The sequence below is a fragment of the Pseudophryne corroboree genome, chromosome 8, assembly GCF_028390025.1.
Source record: "Pseudophryne corroboree isolate aPseCor3 chromosome 8, aPseCor3.hap2, whole genome shotgun sequence".
NCBI lineage: Eukaryota > Metazoa > Chordata > Amphibia > Anura > Myobatrachidae > Pseudophryne > Pseudophryne corroboree.
In genome coordinates this window covers 374,350,942-374,376,963 of record NC_086451.1, presented here as the reverse complement: position 1 = coordinate 374,376,963, position 26,022 = coordinate 374,350,942, and positions in this window count along the sequence as shown.

Below are 26,022 nucleotides of genomic sequence, written 5' to 3'. Positions count from 1 at the left end.
ATAATACTGCTAGTCCCCAGTCCCCACAATAAAGCAGTGTGAGCAGATATATGCAGCACACTGAGCACAGATATGGAATGTTTTTCATGCAGAGAATGTATAATACTGGTGGTCACTGTTAATCAAAACTCTGCAATGTACTCCTCCTATAATACTGCTGGTCCCCAGAATAAAGATATTTGCAGCCCCTGAAAGTTCTGAAACAAAGTGAGAGGACGCCAGCCACGTCCTCTCACTATCATTTCCAATGCACGAGTGAAATATGGCAATGACGTTCGGCTCCTTATATAGAATCCGAATCTCGCGAGAATCCGACAGCGGGATGATGACGTTCAGGCGCGCTCGGGTTAACCGAGCAATACTGAAGTATCCGAGTATGCCTCGGACCCGTGTAAAATGGGTGAAGTTCAGGGGGGTTCGGATTCCGAGGAACCGAACCCGCTCATCACTACATATAAGTATATAGTTTGTTGTTATGCCAGTCACTTGTAGCTACCTACACACCCAATGAGGGGTTCTTTCTTGTTGGTCACAGATCTCAGCATGCTTGGTGCCACTAATGCCTTTGCAATTTTTGGACTTCTTAAAAATGATCTCAGGTTGCGGTGGTAGTATATCTTTTAAAACAGGGTCCATGAGTAAGATGTTCCAATGGGTTTTCATTGATTGCCGGATAAGTTTCTCATGTCTACTATAAGTCATAATAAAAGCAGTGGAGTCCTTTTTCGTTTCCCTGTTCTTGTACATTAAAAGGTCGTTCCTCTCCAGGATTCTTGTCTTATTGATCACCTCGTCGAGAATGCTGGTCATTGTCATCATCGGATTCTTGCGAGATTCGGATTCTATATAAGGAGCCGCGCGTCGTCACCATATTTCACTCGTGCATTGGAAATGATAGTGAGAGAACGTGGCTGGCGTCCTCTCACTTTGTTTCAGAACTTTCAGGGGGCTGCAAATATCTTTATTCTGGGGACTAGCAGTATTATAGGAGGAGTACAGTGCATAGTTTTGCTGACCAGTGACCACCAGTATTATAACCCGTCGAGAATGCTGGTGGGATACTTCTTATCTAGGAATCTGTTTCTGTATTTCTCAAGTTGGTCATTACATTCCTCTCTATCGCTGCAGTTCCTTCTAATTCTATGGAACTGGGAGTAGGGGATGTTATTTTTCCACTGTTTTTGGTGATTACTCCTGTAGTCCAAGTAACTGTTGGTATCCACAGGTTTAATGTAGTTTCTTGTGACAACTCCATTTTCTTTCCCCACAAGAATGAGATCCAAGAATTCTAATCATACTTTGTACACTTTTGAAGTGAATGTGAGATTCAGATCGTTATGTGCCAGATATTTCGTAAAAAAGTCATTAAAATAGGAACTACAGCAAAATAGAGGAATGTAGTGATCAACTTGAGAAATACAGAAACAGATTCCTAGATAAGAAGTATCCCACCAGCATTCTCGACGAGGTGATCAATAAGACAAGAATCCTGGAGTGGAACGACCTTTTAATATACAAGAACAGGGAAACAAAAAAGGACTCCACTGCTTTTATTACGACTTACAGTAGACATGAGAAACTTATCCGGCAATCAATGAAAAACCATTGGAACATCTTACTCATGGACCCTGTTTTAAAAGATATACTACCACCTCAACCTGAGATCATTTTTAAGAAGTCCAAAAATCTCAAGGCCTTAGTGGCACCAAGCATGCTGAGATCTGTGACCAACAAGAAAGAACCCCTCATCAGGTGTGTAGGTAGCTACAAGTGTGGACACTGTAATATCTGCAGGTATTTACACCCGAACAGGAAGACTTTCTCTGCAACAAGTGGCGTGAAAGAATTCAAGATCAAAGAATACATGAACTGTAATTCAACCTCCGTGATTTACCTTCTGGAATGTGACTGTGGTAAAAAATATATTGGGAAGATGAAGAGACAGCTTAAACTAAGAATCCAAGAACATGTCCAGAACATTAAAAATAAGGTGGAAACACATGCAGTTTCCAAGCACTTTCTGTCATATCACAACTCCAATCCTGAGGCCTTAACGTACAAGGCCATAGAACATGTTGCACTCGGCGAGAGAAGTGGCGACCTTGCGAATCTGCTATCCAGAAGGGAAATGTTCTGGATATTCCAATTGAAGACGATGCATCTGGCTGGATTCAACGAAAGCTACGAAATATCTCCATTTCTTTAGATATTGATTCTCCCTCCCCCCTTATTCCTTTAAATAAACACTGTGGTGCTTGGGCATGGCTTTTTATTTTCATTTCTAGGTTTTATATTTCAGTTGTGAAAGACCTCTGGTGAACTGGTGCTAAGTAGACTACAGCCATACCAAAATGGAACGCCCACTCTTGTCCGATCGTGGAAGATAAGCATTTTATGGGCCTGGCCAGTATCAAGGAGGGTGACCTCCGGAGAAGACTAGGTGCTGTAGAAACAGTGCATGCACATGAGAGTTCCTAAACCAGTAAAACAGCTGTAAATCACTTAATACATTAATACCTTTCACTCACGTATCTCCTAAACACCCTTGGGTTCCACCTCTTCCTCTTGATGAATCTTAATGGATATAATTCGATACACGACTCATAGAAATATTCAACATAGCACTTACACCTCTTCTCGCAAATTAATAATAATAAGAGACACAAGAGATTTAGCACAGGCACTTTAATTATAATATTAATTACCCATGAAACTTCTCTAACATTTTGTTTTGTTCTCTACGACCGATCTAATTGAAATTAATATATATTTTGTTATAAATAGGTATTTTCAAATATGTCCATGATTCTCTGGTAATGTATATATTTTTTCATTAACTTCCCATGTCTTCTGGGGCAGAGACTGGCATAACAACAAACTATATACTTATATGCCGTTCAAATGAAGAATTCACAGCTACCAATTACCGTTCAAACTTCAAAGAATAGTGATCTATCATTGGGGCTCACTATTGAAAGAATGTTGTCAGAAACACTATTTGTGGTTCACGTGCGTTCCAAGATGGTATTAAATTCCGGACATTATCTGTTGAATGGAATCCCCACTGAAAGGAAGTGATGCGCGGCGTGAAAGAAAGGAGTTCCGACTTCAGAGTGCGTTCCACGGCATACATGGCTTCCTGGTTCCCACACATGACGAGATGACGCGGACGCGGCTTCCGGGACCTGATACCAAACGCGGGAGCGGGCGCAAGCGCAGACGAGCCCGTGACGCAGCTTCCGGCACCTGAGTCCTAACGCGGGAGCGGGAGCGGGCGCAAGCGCAGATGAGCCCGCCACACCACAGGAAGTGGGGCGGAAGTACCTGCTACCAGTACATTCCGTGAACAAATACCCCATTACACTTACCAAACCACTCGTTTTGCAACTTGGTTACAATAATTAGCTTTGTTTTAGATACTTATATCCCACACATTGATTTCATTCAAATATGAAATATACTAAGATCATTGCATCCCCCCAGCATCACTTTGTGAGGAAGTGATATCACACATAGTCTTCTACTTGACAGAGGTATAAATATGAGACCTGTCTCAATGCTACACTACCCTTGATGAAGTCTTGAAGGATGAAACGCGTTGGGCATTCCATGTTCTTTCCCAGACTGACCTCCTGTACCTAAGATAAGCACTTTATACACATATACTACAAATTGATGTCTACCTTGTACTTTTATTTTTATTTATTTTTTTAGTCTCAACTTTCTCCATTTTTTATGAAATTTTTATGCTCTAGCATTTTTCTTTTTTAACAAAAGCGTATTATTATTTCTTATATTTTGTAAAATAAATATGCATCTTATATAAAAAAAATATTTTATGTTCCTTCACAACAGACACCATTGGTCGCTTGTTCCCATATTCCTGGTTTTTATAACACTTTTAGAGCAGTTTACCACTGCTATTTTATTTAGTGGCCTGCAGACACCCTTTGTACCAAGGTAGTGTAATTTTGGACATATATTTTATATATTTGCTTTGACGGAAAAATTACCACAAGTGGCGCTGTTTTTTCTTCTCTATTACATATATATATCTCCTATATATTAGCCCTGTGACTTTGTGCCTGGCGCTCTAGCGCTGGGTGGAGTCTCAGATGTGGGTCAATCTACTGTATGCAGATCATTGACGGCTGCCAGATACCATGCTCCTTCTCGGCGCACATGTCCCCAGTCTTCCATCGTCCCACCGGTTCCGCGCCGAAGATGTGAGGACGGGAGGCGACTCTCTGTCTGACGCTCCAGCTCCCTGCCTGAGCCCTGGCGCCTCCCCCTGCCACCTGTCCCAGTACCCTTTTCAACAGCCTACCCCAGCGAGGAGACAGGCAACCCTGCAGTGCACTCCTATTGCCGGCACAGCCCTCCGTCCGGTGCTCCCAGTAGAGTGGGTCCCCGCTCCGGACATGATGGCTGCCTGATGTGCCCAGTGCGGCCCGCTGCATGTGGAGCGGCTGGCAAGGGGAGATGTCAGGCAGAGCGGCTCCAGAAGCAGCAGGGACACAGCACACTGGTGTGCTCCCCGCCTGCCTGGCGAGGGGAGATGTGGGGGAGATGTGCGGCAGAGCATCTCCCGTGGCAGCAGGGACACTGCATACTGGTGTGCTCCCTGCCTGGCGGGGGGGAGATGTGCAGCACCTTGATTGTGTTACCCAGCAGGTAGCAAGCTGTTCATTGAGCCACAGATCTTTCGTCTCCACACAGACGCCACATTCTGGCTCAACATATGGCCATCAGCTACTCCATATAATATACCGTGGTGACTGCTTCTTACAAGGCCGAGAGCCGTCTGCAGAGCTCTCCGTGATCTCGGCTCCACACACAGGTCTCTCACATGGCTGCGGGCATCCTTCTTCAATACACGGCTACAACTGTACTCATCACCGCTGGTAGCCTGGTTACGATACACACACCTCCCTGCCGCACAGACGGACACTTGGGCATTGCAGGACCATTGCAGGACCATATCACCGAGGACGCTCGGTACGGACCAGCCCTAGGAAGGTAATCTAACTCATGTGCAATCTATCATTCATCTGCCTGTGAAAACCTTCCACGGTGTCCACTTTCAGTAATACACTGATTGGCTGCAATCCGTTAACTGTGGACTCTTTCAGTCATTTAACTATTGGACTTTGAGACTCTTCTTTTATTAAGCACACCTAATCTACAGCTTACCTAGTCCATGATCAAGGTTCTGTTATATGAAATTGTGCTTGAATGTTTTTACTGAATTATACATTTAGAATTAAAGTGTTATAAGTAATGGTATTAATACAATAAATATTATTATAATTTTTTATTACACGTCAGCTCTTAACAATTTTTAATTATCCTTTATTAATTATTGGCAATTGTTCTCCCACATTTGCGCAGCCATTGTGAGATATAGGCTTTGTAACCAATGTCTATTTGATGGTCAGACCTTAAGGAGGTACTAATCCTTTGAATTAAAAAGCCTTGTGGTAACACCACTGTCTCAACGTAGAGCAGCAGGTGCTTATGTACCCATATAGGCAACATTTTTACTCACTGAGATCTATGACCTGTACCTTTGAGAGTGACAATATTAATGAATTATTTGCAACTACAGAGACCGCTGAACAAAGAACTCTGTGGGGATAATTAACCTGCCTCGAGATATTAAGTATAGACAGAGACATTAGAATAATTATTTATTAAGTCAAAAATTTTCACCTAGGCAGTTATTCACTACCAATGATAACTCCGATTATGTGGTTTTAACTATGCTAAATAAATTGGTAATTTGCAAATGTACATAAAACAACCCTTTGAAGTAGTGTGCTGTTTAAACTCATTATTTTAATATTGAATTAAAAGTTAAGTTTTACTGTCTGACTACAATCATGAGAGTGCCCCAACACAGGGTCTTTATTTTTTCTCTTTCCTTTTTGCTAAGATAAGGAACCCCTATTTTTGGGAGAGGAGAGATTGGTTTAGGAGGGGGGGATCTATCTAAATATTGAGAAGAAACTAAATTAAGGTCCCCACAACCTATCAGAGGGGATGGATCACCTGTATGCAATTTTGTGAGCAGTTCAATAAAAAAAGATTTTTTTACATTGGGCAGGGGCATACACGTTACAGATAGTAAAAGTATTATCCGCTATTTGTACAGTCAATATTACATATCTGATGGGTCTGCATAAACAGGAGTTGTCTGAACATTTAAAGCTTTTTTTGCTAATACTGCCACACCACATGACTTAGTATTTAAGGAAGCGGAACCTAGTAAATTCCAATGCATAATTTGAAGCTTTTTCACTTCATCCTGCATCAAATGAGTCTCTTGTAAACATATAAGATCAATATTTTGTTTGTTAAGATATGTAAACAATTTATGGTGCTTAGCCGGCGTATGAATACCTCTTATATTTAGAGAGCCTATTTTAATAGACATTGAAATGGATTCCAAAAGTTAACCAAAAGAGATTGCCAGAAAGAAGAGGAAGAAGAAAACATCAGGGATAAATATGAAGGTAGGGGGAGACAAAAGACAAGGAACACCAAAATGCACATAATATTCAGATGACGGACCTCCAGAAGAAAACCTGGAACTTGTATCACTATGATAACAAGTAACAGGGAATATCACTAAATACAAAACTTCAAAATAAAAAATTCGGCAGGGCTCCGACACCCCAGCTACCTCATATAACATAAAAAGATAATTAAAGTCAACCTTCTAGCATGGATTATATACAAACATATCGCCAGTCTAATATTAGAATTGCAGAATAAGCCACATAGTAAGTAGAACAGCAAACGTGAAGTCTGGGCTATACAGTCAGACATGGCGTAGACATGGTATAAAATAAAATTAAATATAAACACCTAAAAATTGCTAACCCAAACAAGATAACTGATACAGATTACAGACAACAGGGATGGGACAGTCTCACACGTTCATGTCATCTATACCTGAGGCGTAACTACCGCCAATGCAACCAGTACATTGCACTGGGGCTCACCTCCATCCAGGGGCCAAAGCATGTAATGAGTCAAACTGACTCATTACATGCCGCTGTGTGCTGCGGGCAACCGCTTTACTACTGGTTGAGGCGCTGCTGCTGCTGGCCCTCTGCTTCACTATAGGCTGTCTTCCGAGAACAGCCTATAGTGAAGTAGAGGGGCAACAGCAGCAGCGCCTCCACCAATAACACAGCTCCCTCCTCCACCTCCCTCCTCCTCCATCTCTCCTTCCTGGGAATCGTGAGTGACCAGAAGCTGCACTGAGGAGTCTGAGACAGCGGAGAGGGTAAGTATAATTCTTTCTTTCTTTCTTTTCTTTTCTTTCTTATCTTTCTACAAAAAGGGGGACTGTCTGCCACAATGTGTAAAAAGGGGGAATCTGCCTGCAGCAATGTGTAAAAAGGGGGAATCTGCTTGCCGCAATGTGTAAAAAGGGGGAATCTGCCTGCCGCAATGTGTAAAAAGGGGGAATCTGCCTGACGCAATGTGTAAAAATGGGGAATCTGCCTGACGCAATGTGTAGAAAGGGGGAATCTGCCTGCCGCAATGTGTAAAAAGGGGGAATCTGCCTGCCGCAATGTGTAAAAAGGGGGATGCTGTCTGCCGTAATGTGTAACAAAGGCACGCTGTCTGCCATAATGTGTAACAAGGGCACGCTGTCTGCCGTAATGTGTAAAAAGGGGATGCTGTCTGCCGTTATGTATAAAAAGTGTACGCTGTCTGCCGCTATGTGTAACAATGTCACGCTGTCTGCCGTTATGTGTAAAAAGTGTACGCTGTCTGCCGCTATGTTTAACAAGGGCACGCTGTCTGACGTTATGTGTAAAAAGTGTACGCTGTCTGCCGCTATGTGTAACAAGGGTACGCTGTCTGCCGTTATGTGTAAAAAGGGTACGCTGTGTGCCGCTATGTTTAACAAGGGTACGCTGTCTGCCGTTATGTGTAAAAAGGGTACGCTGTCTGCCGCTACGTTTAACAAGGGCACGCTGTCTGCTGTTATGTGTAAAAAGTGTTCGCTGTCTGCTGCTATGTGTAACAAGGGCACGCTGTCTGCCGTTATGTGGAAAAATGGCACGCTGTCTGCCGTTATGTGTAAAAAGTGCACGCTGTCTGCCGCTATGTGTAAAAAGGGCACGCTGTCTGCTGTTATGTATAAAAAGGGGGACGCTGTCTGCTGTAATGTGTAAAAAGAGGAATCTGTCTGCTGTAAGGTGTAAAAGAGTCTCTACCTGGTGTAGTGGTGCTACTGTGCGGCGTAATTTGAATAATGGAGACTACTGTGCACCGTTTTATGAATTGGTATTATTTTGTGGCCACAACCCTTCCCCACAAAGCCACACCACTATGTATTTTTGCACGCGCCTACGGCGTGCTCTGCCCCTGTTTTGCATGCAGGGGTGGGGCTCCGATGCCGTTTCTTGCACACAGTGCTCAAATGTCTAGTTACAGCACTGTTGCTAGGTATCCATTTCTCTGGCCCTGAGCAGGTCCCCCTCACCAGATCCTCTCCAGGAGTGAGGGGGTGGACTTGGATGGAATAGGGGGCCCAAAGCATTTTGTCGCACCTGGGCCCACTGTTCGCTAGTTCTGCCACTGATCTATACCATCACCACAATCAGTTTCATTGTCCCCATATTCTTCTTTGAGATATGCTGCAGCATCTGCCGTGTTAGTAAAAGCGACAAAACCAGATGGTGTGAAGATCCTGAGTCTGGCTGGGAACATCATGTAAAACTTGCGGTTTGTTAGCACCAGTTTAGTGCACACTGTTGAAAAAGAACGCCTATCTCTGGAAAGTTCCACAGAAAAGTTTTGAAACAGACGCAGGGTGTGGGATTCCCATGTAAGCGGATTACATTTCCTAGAAGCAACCCATGAAACTTGCTTGTGCAAGAAATTCAGTGTTTTGAATATAACAACTCTTGGCTTTTGTACAGAGGAGGATATCAGCTCTCCAACTCTATGCACTCTTTCGATCACTATGTCTGTGCATTCAGGTTCAACATGAAGTAGTTTAGGAAGCGTGTGACGAACAAAAAATTCTAGCTGTGCCCCTTTGACGGTTTCAGGGATTACAGTGATGCGTAGATTATTGCGTCGTGTCCTGTTCTCAATATTGTCTAATTTATCAGACAGACGTTTATTATCCAGTACCAAGGCCCTCTTTCCGAGTTGTTCGCTCGCTAGCTAGTTTTAGCAGCAATGCACACGCTAGGCCGCCGCCCTCTGGGAGTGTATCTTAGCTTAGCAGAAGTGCGAACGAAAGGTTAGCAGTTCTGCTATTAAATATTTCCCTGCAGTTTCTGAGTAGCTTCAGACCTACTCCTAGATTGCGATCACTGCAGACTGTTTGGTTCCTGGTTTGACGTCACAAACACGCCCTGCGTTCGGCCAGCCATTCTCCCATTTCCCCAGCCACTCTCCCGTTTCCCCAGCCACTCCTGCGTTTTTGGCTGGCACGCCTGCGTTTTTTAGCACACTCCCGGAAAACGCTCAGTTTCCGCCCAGAAACACCCACCTCCTGTCAATCCCTCACCGATCAGAGCGACTGAAAAGCGTCGCTCGACCCTGTGTAAAATTGCATAGTTTTGTATGAAATTACTTAGCGTGTGCGTCCTGCGGCCCATACGCATGCGCAGAACTGCCGGTTTTTAGCCTGATCGCAATTCTGCTAAAAACGGCAACGACCGAACAACTCGGAATGACCCCCAAGTCCTTTACTGACTTTTTAAGATGTGAATATCCCGGGGCGTATCTACCCATTGGCCAGGATGGCATTCGCCAGGGGCGCCAGGCAAGGAGGGGGTGCCACCCGTGGCCAAAGGGTAGAAAAGTAGTACTGTCAGACTGTACCTGTTGAGAGTCTGTTACTGGTGGAGTGGCACCGGTGTCCGGCAGCACCGCACTTGTAATCAGACTCAAAATAAAAAACAGCTCCCAGCAGCCCTTGTTGCTGGGAACTCCTGACAGCAAGGGAGCCACACCGGCAGTAACAGACTCTCACCAGATACACATCAATTGTTATATAGCACAGTGCTATAGATCTAATTGTTGTTGAAGATAATAAAAGAAAGTGTCAGTGTTTGGGTGAAGGGAATGTAGTACCTTGAAAACTACACCATGCATGTTAGATGTAAGTAAGAGAAAACTTTAACTTGTTGAGTGTAATAAAAAAAATACAAATCTTACTGATTTTAAGGCTAGGTTCAAGGAAATGGATATCAGTTAATTGGATAATTGATCATTTTATCTTGGAAGTGATGGCACCCTGATGTTTCTTCTAACAGGAAGCACTTCTACCATCCAACTAATGGTGTTTGGTTAATGGCTGGGTCCATTGGAGGCTCATCTCACAGCATTTGAGATGCAGTCAAGATGCTGGCGTTTGGCATCCCTGCAGTCTGAAAGCTGACGCCAGCATCCCGAAACTGCTCGGAATGCTGATGCTGGCATCCCAACATAGATAGCGATGCAGAATGCCAAAATTCGAATTGAGTTGGTGCCAAAGTCTCCACTGGCAAGCTGCATGGGAGGGTTAGGCTGCGAGGGTGGGAGGGATATGGTTAGGCTGCAGGGAGGGAGATTAGGAAGGGTGGGTTAGGCCCCGCTGAAGAGCCTGGTGTGGGGGCGGGTTAGGGTCAACCTGCGGGAAAGGTGGGTTAGGGGGGAGGGATGGTGTAACGTGAATACGAGACACTACTGTGCGGTGTAATGTGAATGAGGGTCACTACTGTGTGGCATAATTTGAATTAGGGAAACTATTGTGTCCACGCCCTTCCCCCACAAGACCATGCCCCATTTCCAATACTCACACCTTATTTCAAATGTGTGTAGGGGGTGCCAGCCCCTTACTTTGCCAGGGGCGCTCGGACCCCTAGATACACCCCTGTGAATATCATCCATGTTTTGGCTAATATGTGCCTCAGCCCCCGTAATACGGTCAGACAAGCGATTAATCTGTGTAGTAATGTCTGTGACCGCCTTCTGAAGTAGCGGCGCCATAGTGGCCTGCATGGCCGCAGTAAGCTCTTCATAAGAAAAAGAAGAAACGTGTTTTCTTTCAGAGGTACCTGTATTCACCTCCGGGTCCGAAATAGGTTTCTTCGCCGCTGGCATTCCCGGAGCGGCATCCACGCCAGACGCCATATTATGAACACCGCAGCGTTTCTCTTAACGCTGCTGTGGTAACGGAGGCTGTTTAGCGGGAGGCGGGTGGCCCAAGAACTTGTCCATGTCAGTGCCTGACCGACAGGGTGATCGGGAATGGTGTCTTGAAAAGGCTGACAGGGTTAGTGCTATGTGAGGCAACGTGGGGAGCGGAGGTACAGGGAGAAGCTGCTTACTCTCCCATGCCGGAACCGGAAGTCAAGCCCATGGTGGTTTTATCTTTGTCATATATATATTAAATCTATTTATTAAAAATAGATATTTAATTCTATTTTGTGCTGTACCCCAGCTTACATCCAGAGGCTGCTGCTGCGTCTGTCCATCAAGGGGCTGCTCCGTCCATTAAGGGGTGTTCTGTCCGTCCATCCAGGGGCTCCACCCCAGTGTAAAATTTAAATAATGAAAGCTAAAAACAAAAAGCCTAAAATTATATTTATATAAAGATATATATTTTTTGTTTGTGCTGTACCCCAGTGTAATATACAATTTTGTATTTCTTTTCGTAAGTACTGTGACACTGCTGGTCAGACTGCAGTATATTATTTCCTACTCATAAATGCATTGTGTGACGCTGTCGGTGTAGTCAATCGCAGTGTGTAATTATTATATATATTTCTGAATCATTTGTGCGATACTGTAACCGTCGGTGTGTGATATCAAAAATACTTCTACATAGTTTTTACTCATTTTTGCGACACTGTAACCGCAGTGTGTGATATAAAATATAATATATATATATATATATATATATATATATATATATAAAAACCAGGACTATGGGCACAAGCGACCAATGGTGTCTGTTGTGAAGGAACATAAAAGATTTTTTTTATATAAGATGCATATTTATTTTACAAAATATAAGAAATAATAATACGCTTTTGTTAAAAAAGAAAAATGCTAGAGCATAAAAATTTCATAAAAAATGGAGAAAGTTGAGACTAAAAAATAAAATAAAAGTATAAGTACACATCAATTTGTAGTATATGTGTATAAAGTGCTTATCTTAAGTACAGGAGGTCAGTCTGGGAAAGGTCATGGAATGCCCAACGCGTTTCGTCCTTCAGGACTTCATCAAGGGTAGTGTAGCATTGAGACAGGTCTCATATTTATACCTCTGTCAATTAGAAGACTATGTGTGATAACACTTCCTCCCAAAGTGATGCTGAGGGGATGCAATGATCTTAGTATATTTCATATTTGAATGAAATCAATGTGTGGGATATAAGTGTCTAAAACAAAGCTAATTATTGTAACCAAGTTGCAAAACGAGTGGTTTGGTAAGTGTAATGGGGTATTTGTTCACGGAATGTACTGGCAGCAGGTACATCCGCCCCACTTCCTGTGGTGTGGCGGGCTCGTCTGCTCTTGCGCCCGCTCCCACGTTAGGACTCAGGTGCCGGAAGCCGCGTCACGGGCTCGTCTGCGCTTGCGCCCACTCCCGCGTTTGGGATCAGGTCCCGGAAGCCGCGTCACTTAAGCCAGAAGTCACGTCCGCGTCATCTCATCACGTGTGGGAACCAGGAAGCCATGTATGCCGTGGAACGCACTCTGAAGTCGGAACTCCTTTCTTTCAATCCGCGCGTCACTTCCTTTCAGTGGGGATTCCATTCAACAGATAATGTCCGGAATTTAGTACAATCTTGGAACGCACGTGAACCGCAAATAGTGTTTCTGACAACATTCTTTCAATAGTGAGCCCCAATGATAGATCACTATTCTTTAGAGTTTGAACGGTAATTGGTAGCTGTGAATTCTTCATTTGAACGGCATATAAGTAGTGATGTGCACCGGACATTTTTCGGGTTTTGTGTTTTGGTTTTGGATTCGGTTCCGCTGCCGTGTTTTGGATTCGGACGCGTTTTGGCAAAACCTCCCTGAACTTTTTTTGTCGGATTCGGGTGTGTTTTGGATTCGGGTGTTTTTTTACAAAAAAACCCTCAAAAACAGCTTAAATCATAGAATTAAGTGGTCATTTTGATCCCATAGTATTATTAACCTCAATAACCATAATTTCCACTCATTTTCAGTCTATTCTGAATACCTCACAATATTATTTTTAGTCCTAAAATTTTTACCGAGGTCGCTGGATGATTAAGCTATGCGAACCAAGTGGCTGACACAAACACCTGGCCCATCTAGGAGTGGCACTGCAGTGTCAGACAGGATGGCACTTCAAAAAAATAGTCCACAAACAGCACATGATGCAAAGAAAAAAAGAGGTGCACCAAGATCGCTGGATGGCTAAGCTAAGCGACACAAGTGGCCGACACAAACACCTGGCCCATCTAGGAGTGGCACTGCAGTGTCAGGCAGGATGGCACTTCAAAAAAATAGTCCGCAAACAGCACATGATGCAAAGAAAAATGAAAGAAAAAAGAGGTGCAAGATGGAATTGTCCTTGTGCCCTCCCATCCACCCTTATGTTGTATAAACAGGACATGCACACTTTAACAAACCCATCATTTCAGCAACAGGGTCTGCCACACAACTGTGACTGAAATGACTGGTTGGTTTGGGCCTCCACCAAAAAAGAAGCAATCAATCTCTCCTTGCACAAACTGGCTCTACAGAGGCAAGATGTACACCTCCTCCTCATCTTCCGATTCCTCACCCCTTTCACTGTGTACATCCCCCTCCTCACAGATTATTAATTCGTCCCCACTGGAATCCACCATCTCAGGTCCCTGTGTACTTTCTGGAGGCAATTGCTGGTGAATGTCTCCAAGGAGGAATTGATTATAATTCATTTTGATGAACATCATCTTCTCCACATTTTCCCAGTTTGTGCAAGGGCCTCCAAATTGCCTCTTTTTCCTGCCAGTATACATACGGACTGTCTGACGTGCCTACTTGGATGCGGTCACTCATATAATCCTCCACCATTCTTTCAATGGTGAGAGAATCATATGCAGTGACAGTAGACGACATGTCAGTAATCGTTCAGTCAGGACCAGATGTCAGCACTCGCTCCAGACTTCCCTGCATCACCGCCAGCGGGTAGGCTCAGAATTCTTAGCCTTTTCCTCGCACCCCCAGTTGCGGGAGAATGTGAAGGAGGAGCTGTTGATGGGTCACGTTCCGCTTGACTTGACAATTTTCTCACCAGCAGGTCTTTGAACCTCTGCAGAAGTGTCTGCCAGAAAGAGAGATCCAATGTAGGTTGTAAATCTAGGATTGAGCATGGTGGCCAAAATGTAGTGCTCTAATTTCAACAGATTGACCACCCGTGAATCCTGGTTAAGCGAATTAAGGGCTCCATCCACAAGTCCCACATGCCTAGCGGAATCGCTCTGTTTTAGCTCCTCCTTCAATGTCTCCAGCTTCTTCTGCAAAAGCCTGATGAGGGGAATGACCTGACTCAGGCTGGCAGTGTCTGAACTGACTTCACGTGTGGCAAGTTCAAAGGGTTGCAGAACCTTGCACAACGTTGAAATCATTCTCCACTGCGCTTGAGTCAGGTGCATTCCCCCTCCTTTGCCTATATCGTAGGCAGATGTATAGGCTTGAATGGCCTTTTGCTGCTCCCCCATCCTCTGAAGCATATAGAAGGTTGAATTCCACCTTGTTACCACCTCTTGCTTCAGATGATGGCAGGGCAGGTTCAGGACTGTTTGCTGGTGCTCCAGTCTTCGGCACACGGTGGTTGAATGCCGAAAGTGGCCCGCAATTCTTCAGGCCACCGACAGCATCTCTTGCACGCCCCTGTCGTTTTTTAAATAATTCTGCACCACCAAATTCAATGTATGTGCAAAACATGGTAATGCACGCACAATATTGCTGGCATTGTCCGATGTCACAAATCCCTAGGAGAGTCCATTTGGGGTAAGCCATTCTGCGATGATGTTCCTCAGTTTCCGTAAGAGGTTGCCAGCTGTGTGCCTCTTCTGGAAAGCGGTGATACAAAGTGTAGCCTGCCTAGGAACAAGTTAGCATTTGCGAGATGCTGCTACTGGTGCTGCCGCTGCTGTTCTTGCTGCGGGAGGCAATACATCTACCCAGTGTGCTGTCACAGTCACATAGTCCTGAGTCTGCCCTGCTCCACTTGTCCACATGTCCGTGGTTAAGTGGACATTGGGTACAACTGCATTTTTTAGGACACTGGTGACTCTATTTCTGAGGTCTTTGTACATTTTTGGTATCGCCTAACTAGAGAAATGGAACCTAGATGGTATTTGGTACCACAGGTATCACAGTACCTCAATCAAGTCTGTAGCTGTCTGTGAATTAACGGTGGATAACGGAAACACGTTTCTCACCGCCAAGGCCTGAGTTATCCGCTTTGCAGCAGAAAGACTGCTGTGATATTTCATCTTCCTCGCAAAGGACTGTTGGACAGTCAATTGCTTACTGGAAGTAGTACAAGTGGTCTTCCGACTTCCCTTCTGGGAGGACGATCAACTCCCAGCAGCAACAACAGCAGCGCCAGCAGCAGTAGGTGTTACACTCAAGGATGTATACTAGGAATCCCAGGCAGGAGAGGACTCGTAAGACTTGACAGTGACATGGCCTGCAGGACTATTGACTTTCCTGTCTAAGGAGGAAATTGACACTGAGGGAGTCGGTGGTGTGGTTTGCAGGAGCTTGGTTACAAGAGGAAGGGATTTAGTGGTCAGTGGACTGCTTCCGCTGTCATCCAAAGTTTTTGAACTTGTCACTGACTTATGATGAATGCGCTGCAGGTGACGTATAATGGAGAATGTTCCGAGGTGGTAAACGTCCTTATCCCTACTTATTACAGCTTGACAAAGGCAACACAAGGCTTGACACCTGTTGTCCGCATTTGTCTTTAAATAATTCCACACCGAAGAGGTGATTTTTTTTGTACGTTGACCAGGCATGTCAATGGCCATATTCGTCCCACAGGCAACAGATGTCTCCCCGGGTGCCTGACTTAAACAAACCACCTCACCATCAGAATCCTCCTTGTCAATTTCCTCCTCAGCGCCAGCAACACCCATATCCTCATTCTGGTGTACTTCAACAGTGACATCTTCAATTTGAATATCAGGAACTGGACTGCGGGTGCTCCTTCCAGCACTTGCAGGGGGCGTGCAAATGATGGAAGGCGCAAGCTCTTACCATCCAGTTTTGGGAAGGTCAGGCATCGCAACCGACACAATTGGACTCTCCTTGGGGATTTGTGATTTCGAAGAACGCACAGTTCTTTGCTGTGCTTTTGCCAGCTTAAGTCTTTTCATTTTTCTAGTGAGAGGATGAGTGCTTCCATCCTCATGTGAATCTGAACCACTAGCCATGAACATAGGCCAGGGCCTCAGCCGTTCCTTGCCACTCCGTGTCGTAAATGGCATATTGGCAAGTTTACGCTTCTCCTCAGACGCTTTTAATTTTGATTTTTGGGTCATTTTACTGATCTCTTGTGTTTTGAATTTTACATGCTCTGTACTATGACATTGGGCATCAACCTTGGCATACGACGTTGATGGCATTTCATCGTCTCTGCCATGACTAGTGGCAGCAGCTTCAGCACGAGGTGGAAGTAGATCTTGATCTTTCCCCATTTTTCCCTCCACATTTTTGTTCTCCATTTTTTAATGTGTGGAATTATATGCCAGTATCAATAGCAATGGCCTACTACTATATGTACTGCGCACAACTGAAATGCACCACAGGTATGGATGGATAGTATACTTGACGACACAGATGTAGGTAGAGCAGTGGCCTACTGTACTGTACTGCTATATATTAAATACTGGTGGTCAGCACACTGTGCAAAACTGAAATGCACCACAGGTATAGATGGATAGTATACTTGACGACATAGAGGTAGGTAGAGCAGTGGCCTACTGTACCGCACTGCTATATATTATATACTGGTGGTCAGCAAACTGTGCAAAACTGAAATGCACTACAGGTATGGATGGATAGTATACTTGACGACACAGAGGTAGGTAGAGCAGTGGCCTACTGTACCGTACTCCTATATATTATATACTGGTGGTCAGCAAAATTATGCACTGTACTCCTACTATATACTACAATGCAGCACAGATATGGAGCGTTTTTCAGGCAGAGAACGTATAATACTGATGGTCACTGGTCAGCAAAACTTTGCACTGTACTCCTCCTATATAATACTGCTGGTCCCCAGTCCCCACAATAAAGCAGTGTGAGCACAGATATATGCAGCACACTGAGTACAGATATGGAGCGTTTTTCAGGCAGAGAACGTATAATACTGGTGGTCACTGGTCAGCAAAACTCTGCACTGTACTCCTCCTATATAATACTGCTGGTCCCCAGTCCCCACAATAAAGCAGTGTGAGCAGATATATGCCGCACACTGAGCACAGATATGGAGTGTTTTTCAGGCAGAGAACGTATAATACTGGTGGTCACTGGTCAGCAAAACTATGCACTGTACTCCTCCTATAATACTGCTAGTCCCCAGAATAAAGATATTTGCAGCCCCCTGAAAGTTCTGAAACAAAGTGAGAGGACGCCAGCCACGTTCTCTCACTATCATTTCCAATGCACGAGTGAAATATGGCGACGACGCGCGGCTCCTTATATAGAATCCGAATCTCGCAAGAATCCGATGATGACAATGACCAGCATTCTCGACGAGGTGATCAATAAGACAAGAATCCTGGAGAGGAACGACCTTCTAATATACAAGAACAGGGAAACGAAAAAGGACTCCACTGCTTTTATTACGCCTTACAGTAGACATGAGAAACTTATCCGGCAATCAATGAAAACCCATTGGAACATCATACTCATGGATACTGTTTTAAAAGATATACTACCACCGCAACCTGAGATCATTTTTAAGAAGTCCAAAAATCGCAAAGGCCTTAGTGGCATCAAGCATGCTGAGATCTGTGACCAACAAGAAAGAACCCCTCATCAGGTGTGTAGGTAGCTACAAGTGTGGACACTGTAATATCTGCAGGTATTTACACCCGAACCGGAAGACTTTCTCTGCAACAGGTGACGTGAAAGAATTCAAGATCAAAGAATACATGAACTGTAATTCAACCTCCGTGATTTACCTCCTGGAATGTGACTGTGGTAAAAAATATATTGGGAAGACGAAGAGACAGCTTAAACTAAGAATCCAAGAACATGTCCGGAACATTAAAAATAAGGTGGAAACACATGCAGTTTCCAAGCACTTCCTGTCATATCACAACTCCAATCCTGAGGCCTTATCGTACAAGGCCATAGAACATGTTGCACTCGGCGAGAGAAGTGGCGACCTTGCGAATCTGCTATCCAGAAGGGAAATGTTCTGGATATTCCAATTGAAGACGATGCATCCTGCTGGATTCAACGAAAGCTACGAAATATCTCCCTTTCTTTAGATATTGATTCTCCCTCCCCCTTATTCCTTTTAATAAACACTGTGGTGCTTGGGCATGGCTTTTTATTTTCATTTCTAGGTTTTATATTTCAGTTGTGAAAGACCTCTGGTGAACTGGTGCTAAGTAGACTACAGCCATACCAAAATGGAACGCCCACTCTTGTCCGATCGTGGAAGCTAAGCATTTTATGGGCCTGGCCAGTATCAAGGAGGATGACCTCCGGAGAAAACTAGGTGCTGTAGAAATAGTGCATGCACATGAGAGTTTCTAAACCAGTAAAACAGCTGTAAATCACTTAATACATTAATACCTTTCACTCACGTATCTCCTAAACACCCTTGGGTTCCACCTCTTCCTCTTGATGGATCTTAATGGATATAATTCGATACACGACTCATAGAAATATTCAACATAGCACTTACACCTCTTCTCGCAAATTAATAATAATAAGAGACACAAGAGATTTAGCACAGGCACTTTAATTATAATATTAATTACCCATGAAACTTCTCTAACATTTTGTTTTGTTCTCTACGACCGATCTAATTGAAATTAATATATATTTTGTTATAAATAGGTATTTTCAAATATGTCCATGATTCTCTGGTAATGTATATATTTTTTCATTCCCTTCCCATGTCTTCTGGGGCAGAGACTGGCATAACAACAAACTATATACTTATATGCCGTTCAAATGAAGAATTCACAGCTACCAATTACCGTTCAAACTCTAAAGAATAGTGATCTATCATTGGGGCTCACTATTGAAAGAATGTTGTCAGAAACACTATTTGCGGTTCACGTGCGTTCCAAGATGGTACTAAATTCCGGACATTATCTGTTGAATGGAATCCCCACTGAAAGGAAGTGACGCGCGGCTTGAAAGAAAGGAGTGCATTCCACGGCATACCACGGCATACATGGCTTCCTGGTTCCCACACATGACGAGATGACGCGGACGCAGCTTCCGGGACCTGATACCAAACGCGGGAGCGGGCGCAAGCGCAGACGAGCCCATGACGCAGCTTCCGGCACCTGAGTCCTAATGCGGGAGCGGGCGCAAGCGCAGATGAGCCCGCCACACCACAGGAAGTGGGGCGGAAGTACCTGCTACCAGTACGTTCCGTGAACAAATACCCCATTACACTTACCAAACCACTCGTTTTGCAACTTGGTTACAATAATTAGCTTTGTTTTAGACACTTATATCCCACACATTGATTTCATTCAAATATGAAATATACTAAGATCATTGCATCCCCTCAGCATCACTTTGGGAGGAAGTGATATCACACATAGTCTTCTAATTGACAGAGGTATAAATATGAGACCTGTCCCAATGCTACACTACCCTTGATGAAGTCCTGAAGGACGAAAACGCGTTGGGCATTCCATGTTCTTTCCCAGACTGACCTCCTGTACCTAAGATAAGCACTTTGTACACATATACTACAAATTGATGTGTACCTTGTACTTTTATTTTTATTTATTTTTTTAGTCTCAACTTTCTCCATTTTTTATGAAATTTTTATGCTCTAGCATTTTTCTTTTTTAACAAAAGCGTATTATTATTTCTTATATTTTGTAAAATAAATATGCATCTTATATAAAAAAAATCTTTTATGTTCCTTCACAACAGACACCATTGGTCGCTTGTTCCCATATTCCTGTTTTTTATAACACTTTTACAGCAGTTTACCACTGCTATTTTATTTAGTGGCCTGCTGACACCCTTTGTACCAAGGTAGTGTAATTTTGGACATATATTTTATATACTTGCTTTGACGGATAAATTACCACAAGTGGCGCTGTTTTTTCTTCTCTATTACATATATATATAAATATATATATATATATATATCTCCTATATATTAGCCCTGTGACTTTGTGCCTGGCGCTCTAGCGCTGGGTGGAGTCTCAGATGTGGGCTAATCTACTGTATGCAGATCAGTGACGGCTGCCAGATACCATGCTCCTTCTCGGCGCACATGTCCCCAGTCTTCCATCATCCCACCGGTCCCGCGCCGAAGATGTGAGGACGGGAGGCGACTGTCTGACGCTCCAGCTCCCCGCCTGAGCCCTGGCGCCTCCCCCTGCCACCTGTCACAGTACCCTATTCAACAGCCTACCCCAGCGAGGAGACAGGCAACCCTGCAGTGCACTCCTATTGCCGGCACAGCCCTCCGTCCGGTGCTCCCAGTAGAGCGGGTCCCCGCTCCGGACTTGATGGATGCCTGATGTGCCCAGTGCGGCACGCTGCATGTGGGGGTAGATGTCAGGCAGAGCGGCTCCAGCGGCAGCAGGGACACCGCACACTGGTGTGCTCCCCACCTGCCTGGCGAGGGGAGATGTGGGGGAGATGTGCGGCAGAGCGTCTCCCGTGGCAGCAGGGACACCGCATACTGGTGTGCTCCCTGCCTGGTGGGGGGAGATGTGCGGCACCTTGATCGTGTTACCCAGCAGGTAGCAAGCTGTTCATTGGGCCACAGATCTTTCGTCTCCACACCGACGCCACATTCTGGCTCAACATATGGCCATCAGCTACTCCATATAATATACCGTGGTGACTGCTTCTTACAAGGCTGAGAGCCGTCTGCAGAGCTCTCCGTTATCTCGGCTCCACACACAGGTCTCTCACACGGCTGCGGGCATCCTTCTTCAATACACGGCTACAACTGTACTCATCACTGCTGGTTGCCTGGTTACGATACACACACCTCCCTGCCGCGCAGACGGACACTTGGGCATTGCAGGACCGTATCACAGAGGACGCTCGGTACGGACCAGCCCTAGGAAGGTAATCTAACTCATGTGCAATCTATCATTCATCTGCCTTTCAGTAAAACACTGATTGGCTGCAATCCGTTAACTGTGGACTCTTTCAGTCATTTAACTATTGGACTTTGAGACTCTTCTTTTATTAAGCACACCTAATCTACAGCTTACCTAGTCCATGATCAAGGTTCTGTTATATGAAATTGTGCTTGAATGTTTTTACTGAATTATACATTTAGAATTAAAGTGTTATAAGTAATGGTATTAATACAATAAATATTATTATAAATTTTTATTACACGTCAGCTCTTAACAATTTTTAATTATCCTTTATGAATTATTGGCAATTGTTCTCCCACATTTGCGCAGCCATTGTGAGATATAGGCTTTGTAACCAATGTCTATTTGATGGTCAGACCTTAAGGAGGTACTAATCCTTTGAATTAAAAAGCCTTGTGGTAACACCACTGTCTCAACGTAGAGCAGCAGGTGCTTAAGTACCCATATAGGCAACATTTTTACTCACTGAGATCTATGACCTGTACCTTTGAGAGTGACAATATTAATGAATTATTTGCAACTACAGAGACCGCTGAACAAAGAACTCTGTGGGAATAATTAACCTGCCTCGAGATATTAAGTATAGACAGAGTCATTCGAATAATTATTTATTAAGTCAAATATTTTCACCTAGGCAGTTATTCACTACCAATGATAACTCCGATTATGTGGTTTTAACTATGCAAAATAAATTGGTAATTTGCAAATGTACATAAAACAGCCCTTTGAAGTAATGTGCTGTTTAAACTCATTATTTTAATATTGAATTAAAAGTTAAGTTTTACTGTCTGACTACAATCATAAGAGTGCCCCAACACAGAGTCTTTCTTTTTTCTCTTTCCTTTTTGCTAAGATAAGGAACCCCTATTTTTGGGAGAGGAGAGATTGGTTTAGGAGGGGGGGATCTATCTAAATATTGAGAAGAAACTAAATTAAGGTCCCCACAACCTATCAAAGAGGATGGATCACATGTATGCAATTTTGTGAGCAGTTCAATAAAAAAAGATTTTTTACATCGGGCAGGGGCATACACGTTACAGATAGTAAAAGTATTATCCACTATTTGTACAGTCAATATTAGATATCTGCCGGATGGGTCTGCATAAACAGGAGTTGTCTGAACATTTAAAGCTTTTTTTGCTAATACTGCCACACCACATGACTTAGTATTTAAGGAAGCGGAACCTAGTAAATTCCAATGCATAATTTTAAGCTTTTTCACTTCATCCTGCATCAAATGAGTCTCTTGTAAACATATAAGATCAATATTTTGTTTGTTAAGATATGTAAACAATTTACGGCGCTTAGCCGGCGTATGAATACCTCTTATATTTAGAGAGCCTATTTTAATAGACATTGAAATGGATTCCAAAAGTTAACCAAAAGAGATTTCCAGAAAGAAGAGGAAGAAGAAAACATCAGGGATAAATATGAAGGTAGGGGGAGACAAAAGACAAGGAGCACCAAAATGCACATAATATTGAGATGACGGACCTCCAGAAGAAAACCTGGTACTTGTATCACTATGATAACAAGTAACAGGGAATATCACAAAATACAAAACTTCAAAATCAAAAATTCGGCAGGGCTCCGACACCCCAGCTACCTCATATAACATAAAAAGATAATTAAAGTCAACCTTATAGCGTGGATTATATCAAAACATATCGTCAGTCTAATATTAGAATTGCAGAAAAAGCCACGTAGTAAGTAGAACAGCAAAGGTGAAGTCTAGGTTATACAGTCAGACATGGCGTAGACATGGCATAAAAGAAAATAAAATATAAACACCTAAAAAATGGTAACTCAAACAAGATAACTGATACAGATTACAGACAACAGGGATGGGACAGTCTCACACGTTCATATCATCTATACCATCACCAGAATCAGTTTCTGTCAGGTTCGGTTTTGCTTGTGTCCCCGGAGGGGGCGCTAGTGGGTCAGTGGAGGTAGGGTGTAAGAAGTGAGGAGGCTGGATGATGTTTCTGCGCATGTGCGCAATGAGGTTTTATTAAACAAAAGTCAAACAGTAAGGCAGCAGGGATACTTGCAGAAAATAAACAATAAAGGATGCAATGGTAATGGTACTGGTAATGGTGCAACGTGAAAGCTGAAAGTCTATGGAGAAAGCAATATGACTGTGTAGTTGATTATTATACTGGTATGGGAACCAATGTGGTTTAAAACGTGGAGCCAGCAGAGATGATGGTATAGGTAGCAAACCTGGTAGCAGATGCAGGAGACTTGATGTTAAAGTTCACAGTGCAGATGGTAATACACAGGCAGCTTGCAGGCTGACTAGCAGGTGAGGTGATGGAATGCACCTGGAGAAAGAGTCTCTACTGCTGAGGGCCGGAGCACACTGTAGATGTGGAAGGTGTGAAACTAGATAGTAAGCGCAGGTATTGCTGGTGCTTGTAGTTCCATGGAAATACAGGGAGGTAACCAGGAACACGGAGGAACAGGAGAGCAGATCCAGACACATGGGTCGCAGGAGTGACACAAAGTTCAGGACAACCACAAGCTCACCCTGCAGCTCCTGATATACCCCCTGGTGTGCAGGCATTGGCTGAAGTGGAATGAGTAGGTGCGGCCAAGCTCCGGATTGGCTGCCGCACTCTGACTGATGGAGACTGTTATGGAGGCGCCCATGCCGCGGCCCTGCAGGAACGCGGCGTGCTCACACGCCCGCTGACAACAGGAGCGTTCCTAGGCCCAGGATGACGTCTGGCGGCAGGGAAACGGGTGACAGCAAAACGTAGGGACCCCGGACGGAGTCCGCACCGACGGACAGATGGAGCTGTGGTGAATCGATTCCTGACAGTTTCATTCTCACCAGATTCTTCTTTGAGATATGCTGCAGCATCTGCCGTGTTAGTAAAATCGACAAAACCAGATGGTGTGAAGATCCTGAGTCTGGCTGGGAACATCATGTAAAACTTGCGGTTTGTTTACACCAGTTTAGTGCACACTGTTGAAAAAGAACTAAAAGAAGCTGCGCTGTATACCAGGGGATGATAGAGAGATGAGAGCCGGCATGTATAATACATACATTTATTAACAATGCATAAAAAGTTAAGAAACAACCAATTGTAGATCAGTAATACAGTTAATAAGCACACCTTATTTGTCTCATATAAAAGGTCTCTATTTCAGCATATATGGGTAATAGCTGCCATAAGATCCTTTGATGGATATCCATGGTCACTAAGTGCTGATAACATTGGAAATGATAACTGGTGATCAGAGGACAGATGAAGCAGTCACGGAATTTCAAGTAATTAATCACACTAAGTTCAGTGGGTGAAATGGTATTTACCTCTCTTCGTGGGCTGGTAATGGACCGAGCGTCCTCGGCCAAATGTCCTGCAATGCCCACAGACGCTGTGCAGCGGAGGAGAGATGACGTGAGAAAGCCGCCGGTAAACGTGTCTAGCCGAAAGCGGCGTGAGGAGCGGCAATTGTCAGCAGCAGTGAGCGGGTCAGATAAGGATCATGCTGGATCAATAGGGATGAATCCAAAGGGAGACCTGGACACAGGTGTGCTTGGAGGCGGGATCCTAACGCGTTTCTCACGCTCCACGTGACTTTTTCAAAGGTGTATTCCTGCTTCTAGATTGGCCAGAATTTAAAGCCAAACCAGACATCAATGAACAGATGTATACAATCAGTACTTAATTAAAAGCAATGTATTAGAACTTTAACAGGCAACGGCTCTCATCAGTGAATATATATATAAAAAGATAAATAAACAGATAAGTATGGCAGAAGTGGTCTTGTAATAAAACAAATATAATTTATAGCATCAGATAAGATACATTCTATACATGTGCACTAAATATAAAGAGGAAATTAATGAATCAGAGTTACACTATAGTGTAACATAGAAACATAGAATTTGACGGCAGATAAGAACCACTTGGCCCATCTAGTCTGCCCATTTTTTATTTTTTTTATCCTGTAGGTAATCGCAACCCTTTTTGAACCTTAATTCTTTGTAAGGATATTCATATGCCTATCCCAAGCACGTTTAAATTGCTCTACAGTCTTAGCCTCTACCACCTCTGATGGGAGGCTATTCTACTTATCCACTATCCTTTCTGTGAAGTAATTTTTCCTTAAATTTCCCCTGAACCTGCTTCCCTCCAGTTTCAGTGTATGTCCTCGAGTTCTAATACTAATACTCTTCCTTTGAAGAATGTTTCCCTCCTGAACTTTGTTAAACCTTTGGTATATTTGAAAGTTTCTATCATGTCTCCCCTTTCCCTTCTCTCCTCCATACTATACATGTTAAGATCTTTTAGCCTTTCCGGGTAAGTTTTGTGATGTAGGCCATGCACCATTTTAGTTGCCCTTCTTTGTACACTCTCTAATGAATTTATATCCTTCTGGAGATATGGTCTCCAGAACTGGACACAGTATTCCAGATGAGGCTGCACCAATGACCTATACAGTGGCATTATTACTTCTCTTTTCCTGCTACTGATTCCTCTCCCTATGCAACCAAGCATCTGACTTGCCTTTCTCATTGCTTTGTTGCATTGCTTTCCTGCCTTTAAGTCACTTGAAATAGTGACTCCTAAATCCCTTTCCTCCTCAGTAGTTTCCATTATAGTACCCTTGATACTATATTTAGCCTTTGGGTTTTTGAGACCCAAGTGCATGATTTTGAAAGCCTAGC